The following is a 6,527-nucleotide window of genomic DNA, read 5'->3' on the forward strand; positions in this document are numbered from 1 at the left end:
GTGTAAATTCCAAATGGCTCAAAGATTGAAATGTTTAAAAATAAAATCATAAAAGTATTAAAGGGAAGGATAGGAAAAATATTCCCCTAGGAAAAGGAAAGACATTTCTAATTATGACCAAAAAAATCCAGGATAGATAAAATTAAGGAATGACAAATTAAATCCCATAGAAGTATATTTATGGCAATTAAAAAAGAGAAAAAGTAAAAAAGGACAAACTGGATAGGCATGGTGGCTCATACCAGTAATCCCAACACTTTGGGAGGCTGAGGCAGGAGGATTGTTTGAGGCCAGAAGTTTAAGAGTCTGGACAACACAGCAAAACCCTGCCTCTACAAAAAATGTAAAAATTAGCCAGGCATGGTGGCCCATGCCTGTAGTCCCAGCTACTTGGGAGGCTGAGGTAGGGGGATTGCTTGAGCCTGGTGATTGCGCCACTGCACTCTAACACAACATATGCTAAAATGTAAGCAAAAAAGGGGCATATGTGTTTTACTGGCTTTTACAGGCATAAAAAACTCTGAAGCTACAAGTAAAGAGTGATTAATCATGAAACCTACTGGAAAAGGATGTGAACTAAATCGGGAAGGAGTCTTTTCACTGTATACCTTTGAATGCTTTTTGATGTTGAATGCTTTTTGATACCTGTGGTATTACTCATTCAAAAACTGAATAAAAGCCAGGCATGGTGGCACGCAGCTGTCATCCCAGCTACTTGGGAGGCTGAAGCAGGAGAATCGCTTGAACCCAGGAGGTGAATATTGCAGTTAGTGGAGATTGCACCACTGCACTCCAGCCTGGGCGACAGAGCAAGACTCCATCTCAAAAAAAAAAGAAAGAAATGAATAAAAATATAAAAATCTCAGCTACTTGGGAGGCTGAAATGGGAGAACCACTTGAGCCCTGGAGTTCAAGACCAGCGTGGGCAACATAGCAAGACCTGATCTCTACAAAAAACAAACACACAAAAATTAGCTGGGTGTGGTGGCTTGCACCTGTAGTCCCAGCTAGTCAGGAGGCTGAGACAGGAGGATTGCTTGAGCCCAAGAGTTAGAGGCTGCAGTGAGCTATTATCTTGCCACTGCACCCCAGCCTGGGCAACAGAGCGAGATCCTGGTATCTTAAACAAACAAAAAACCTGAATAGGGTCAAACGTGTTCACACAACAAGAAAATAGGAAATATATTTGCAGTATATGTGACAGAAAATGCTAATATTTGTATTGTATAATTAGCTTTTTAAAACATGAACACTCCAGTAGAGGCCAGGCACAGTGGCTCACACCTGCTATCCCAGCACTTCGGGAGGCTGAAGCTGGAGGATTGCTTGAGCCTAGGAGTTTGAGGCTGCAGTGAGTATGAAAGCACCACCGCACTCCAGCCTGGATGACAGAGCAAGACTCTTATCTCAGGAAAAAAAAAAAAAAAAAAAAAAAATTCTACATGTTTAACCTTACAAATAGATGCTAATGAAAAACCTTTTTAAAATCCTCCACCTTGGGCAAATATTTTTTTAAATAATAATACCCAATATTAGCGTAGCACAGGAACACCTACCCCACTCTTGGTTGGGTATCAATTGGTACAATTTCTCCAGAGGCCAATTCAACAATATGTATCAAAGCCTCAAAATCATTCATAATCTTTGGCAAAGAGTTCCACATCTAAGAAAGTCTTCAGTGATTGGCCATGCAGGGAGGCTCACACCTGTAATCCCAGCACTTTGAGAGGCCGAGGCGGGCAGATCATTAGGTCAGGAGATGGAGGCCATCCTGGCTAACATGGTGAAACCCCGTCTCTGCTAAAAATACAAAAAATTAGCCGGATGTGGTGGCATGAACCTGTGATCCCAGCTACTCAGGAGGCTGAGGCAGGAGAATCGGTTGAACCTGGGAGGTGAAGGTTGCAGTGGGCTGAGATCACACCACTGCACTCCAGCCTGGGTGACAGAGCAAGACTCCCTCTCAAAAAAAAAAAAAAAAAAAAAAAAAGTCTTCGGTGATAATCACTCCGGTCAGAACAAAGGCGCAGGCTGCAGTGAGTCCATGGTGGTCTGGTACCATTTAGCGCAGCCAGGTTAGAGGGGGAGTGAGTGTGCCCTCAGGGCCTTTGGGAAAACCCAGGGCAGCTGATGCAAAGTGGGTATGCTCTATCACTAAGAAATAATGCTTTGCTGCCATCTGGTGTTCTCCCAGGTAATCGCACCCACCCCAGAGGAAAAACTCTCCAAGTTAGCACCAAGCAGCCCTTTCCTCTATTCTCCCCTACCCCGGAAGATGGGGGTCTCACTCTGTCACCCAGGAGGGAGTGCAGTGGCGCAATCAGGGTTCACTGCAGCCTCAATATCCTGGCCTCAAGCGATCCTCCCATCTCAGCCTCCCAAGTAGCTGGAACTACAGGTGTGCACCACCACGCCATGCTAATTTTTTGATTTTTTGTACAGACAGGGTCCTGCTATGTTGCCTAGGCTGGTCTCAAACTCTTGAGCTCTAGCCATCCGCCCACCTTGGCCTCCCAAATGTTGGGATCACAGGCGTGAGTCACTGCATCTGGCCTTCTCTATTTTTAACAAACCCTAATAAAGCATTTACTAGGTTCCAGGCATTGTGCTCAGCACTTTACAAGCATTCCCTTTTTTAGTCCTCATAAGGGCCCCATGAAATAGGTAATTTTATCATCCCCATTTTACAAATGAGGGAACTAAAATACAGAGAAGCTAGGTAACTTGCCCAAAGTCACACAGCTACTAAGTGACTGAGTATTGAATTAGAACAAGATGGCAGTTTGGCACCAGTGTCTGTGCTCTTGACCACATCCTTTGTGAAGAGAATCCAGGGTCTGTGTGGTGCTAACAGCACTTGGAGAGAAGCTGACAGCCCATACAGCAACATCCTCTCCACATCCAGTACATCTGCCCCAAATAAGTCCATACCAGAACTGGGTTCGCTCATGCCCTATAGGCAGTCTAACCTGAGTCATGGACAACCACCAGTTCAGGCTAAATCCAATGGAGTTTTTTGGAAAAATCTTTACTTGTATTTCATATATACAAAAAGATATCAGAAATAATGTGGCTGAGCGCAGTGACTCATGCCTTTAATCCCAGCACTTTGGGAGACCGAAGTGGGAGGATCGCTTGAGCCCAGGAGTATGAGACTCCCTAGGCAATATAGTGAGACCTCATCTCTACAAGAAATTTAAAAATTAGCCAGCTTTGGTGGCATGCATCTGTAGTCCCAGCTAACCGGGAGGCTGGGGTGGGTGGATAGCTTGAGCCTGGGAGATAGAGCCATGATTGTGTCACTGTACTCCAGCCCCCGTGACAGAGTGAGACCATGTCCCAGAAAACAAAAAAAGAGTATTAACAGTAGTGGTGCATCAGTAATGAGTTTGAACCCCGACAGTTCACTGGCTTGTTTTCTACCATGGTATTAACACATGCGGAAAACCACCTGGGATATGAGTGCAATGAGACTTTTATAGCAATCCTTCCCCTTCCTAGTAAACTGTCCGCCACTAACTACAGTTAATTATGTCCTGCTGGACACATCTGCAGTTTTGGTAGCAGTTGCTTCATGGTGGAGCTGGGAAAGCTGCTTTTTTTTTCCTTTCTTTTTTTCTTCCTTTTTTTTTTTGAGACAGCGTCTCGCTCTGTTGCCAAGGCTGGAGTGCAGTGGCGCAATCTTGGCTCACTTCAACTTCCGCCCCCCAGGTTTAAGCAATTCTCTGCCTCAGCCTCCTGAGTAGCTGGGATTACAGGCACGTGCCACCATGTCCAGCTAATTTTTGTATTTTTAGTAGAGATGGGGTTTCACCATCTTGGCCAGGCTGGTCTTGAACTCCTGACCTCGTGATCCACCCGCCTCGGCTCCCAAAGTGCTTGGATTACAGGTGTGAGCTGCCGCACTCAGCCTAAGCCACCATGCCCGGCCATAAGCTTCTTATTTGTAACGGTCTAAGAAAGTAGTGGATAAATAATTAGTTGAGCGTGGTAGCTCTCATCTGTAGTCCCAGCTTCTTGGGAGGCTGAGGTGGGACAATTGCTTGAGCCCAGTAGTTTGAGGCTGCAGTGAGCCCTGATGGTGCCTTTGCACTCCAGCAAGGGCGACAGAGAGAGACCCTGTCTCAAAAACAAAAACAAGAAGGTAGTGGCTCCTACTGGGGCTCAGAAAGCAATAACCCAAAATATGGCTCCTTGGTGTGCTGGGAATTAAAGGAGAATAGAAAGCCTCAGAAGCAGCCTCAAAAGCAAAGACTCTCTCTGACCATATCCTGCCCTCCTGTCTCCTGCCCCTTCCTCCTCCAAAGGGAGTCATAGAAAACAGAATCTCTCCTCCCCAAGGGAGGTAATAGAAACCAGAACCTCTTTTCAAAGCAAACCATACCAGTCTGGGAAACATGGCAAAATCCCATCTCTACAAAAAAATACAAAAAAAAAAAAATTAGCTGGGCATAGTGGCGTGCACCTGTGGTCCCAGCTACTTGGGAAGTTGGGGTGGGAGGATCACTTGAGCCTGAGAGCTTGAGGCTGCAGTGAGCCGTGATTGTGCCACTGCACTCCAGCCTGGGCAACAGAGCAAGACCATCTCAAAAACAAAAACAGTAACAACAACAACAAAAAGCAAGCCATAAAACCTAGAAATATTACTCTAACTTTCCCCCGCCTTTCTGTGCATGAGCTGGCCATAAAGAAATTCTCTGACCTACCTTATCTAACAGTAGGTCATAAGACTGCCCCATACCTAGGAGGAAGGAATGCTACACAGAAAGGCCAAGAAGAATCTGAAGAGATAGGCCTTGCTGGGTTTCCCCACTTAGTCCATTACCATTAGACTGCACTCTTTTTGTCCAATCACATTTCTACACAATTGTCCACTCTTCATCAAACCTAAGCAGAAAAATAAGAGTTTTCCCTGGGTCTTTGGATTCTTCCTATCTGAAACCTGCTGTGTCACATAAAACTTGGATTGACCACATTTGTTATGCTTTTCTGTTGTTACCCTGTCTTTTGTCATGGGGGTGTTGGCCATGACCTTTATGATGGGTGAGGAAAGGTATCACACCTTTCTACCCCTATACTCTCAGCCAAAGTTGTGAACCCTCAGGGCTCTGAGGGGTTATTAAAGGAGGGGGAAGCCCAATGCTCAGCTAGCATTACTTGTAAAGCAGAGTTATTAACCCGGGGTCCGCTGGCTCCTCAGCAAGTCTGTGAATGTCCTGGAGTCACATGCAAAGTTTCATGTGAGTGCCTTTTTCCCCTTAGGGAGAGGGCCCATTCCACATCTTTTATCTGACTTTCCAATTGGTCTGACTTTTCAGAAAGGATAGTCATTCTTGTAAATCAGGAGTTTGCTAATGGCACACAGGCCAAATCCAGCCCAAAGCTGGAATTTTGTACAACCCACAAGCTAAGATGGTTTTTATATTTTTAAACGGTTGAAATAATGAAAAAGGAAAATAGTAATTCATGACACATGAAAATTATATGAAATTCAAATTTGTGTCCATAAAGTTTTCTTGGAGTGCAATCATGCTTATTTGTTTACAGACTATCAGCTGCTTTTGTGCTACAAGGGCAGAGTTGAATAGTTACAGCAGAGCATATGGCTTGAAAAGCCTAAAATATTGCCTATGTGGCCCTTTTCCAAAAACGTTTCCTAACCCTTGCCAAACATGGACTAGATAACACTACTTCTGACTATATATGTACCTCTATTTTTCACTTCTATGTAGATACCATTATGATTAATAAAGTTTAAATTCATTTTCTAATATAATTAATGCAGTAGATGTTAGTTTTTTGACCCCTCTCACTCTACTATAGAATTCCCACCATGTGAGTCTTGCTAGGGGGACAGAGTCCACCTCCCCATACCAAAGGTCAGATTTTCTTTTCTCCTGCCTCCTTGGCAGCCAGGACATGGACATGTGACTTGAGATCAGCCGACTAGAGATCTCAGCTAGGACTAGGAAGCCAGAGTGAGTCACACAAAAATGAGAAATCACTCTGGCAGTAGCAGAGACAACAGAAGTCATATCTAGCTTCCAGGAGTAGCAGGGCCAGCAGTTCAGGTGACTCCTGTAGCAATGATCCACTTGGAGTTGCATGTCAGTAGCGTCCTCACCAGACAGTCCCTAAGGCATGGTTTTGTCTTTGGACCTGCTGCCTAGCTTCTGTTTCTACTTGGCCAGGACTAGCTCAGGCACTAGATAAGACTGAGCCTGAATCACTCACTGCCTGGAGCAGAGAGAAGCTGAAGGTCCAGGTTGATAAGTATGAACTCCAGGAGGACAGACAATGGCTGATTTATCTTTGTGTCCTTGGCACCCAAGACAGTGCCTGGGTCCAGACTTTGGGAGCTAGGCAGTTCTGGCTCAGGAGTTCACTCACATGGTTTTCAAATTGGCGCTGGTTGTTGTTGGGAGGACTCAGTTGCACTCCGTGTGGAATTCTCCACAGGGTGGCTTGAGTTCTCGTGACATAGCAGCTGGATTCCTACACAATGAGCAATCCAAGAGCCTAAGGTG

At 45.1% G+C, this 6,527-nt stretch overlaps 1 protein-coding gene across 1 annotated transcript in view; it reads right to left on the bottom strand.

The window, feature by feature from the left end:
- Nucleotides 1-6,527, bottom strand: part of PPIB (peptidylprolyl isomerase B) — a 118,750-nt gene that overhangs the window by 19,531 nt on the left and 92,692 nt on the right. The gene's annotated exons all lie outside the window — the stretch shown is intronic.

The sequence above is a fragment of the Pongo abelii genome, chromosome 16 (assembly GCF_028885655.2).
Source record: "Pongo abelii isolate AG06213 chromosome 16, NHGRI_mPonAbe1-v2.0_pri, whole genome shotgun sequence".
In the NCBI taxonomy this organism is placed as follows: Eukaryota; Metazoa; Chordata; class Mammalia; order Primates; family Hominidae; genus Pongo; species Pongo abelii.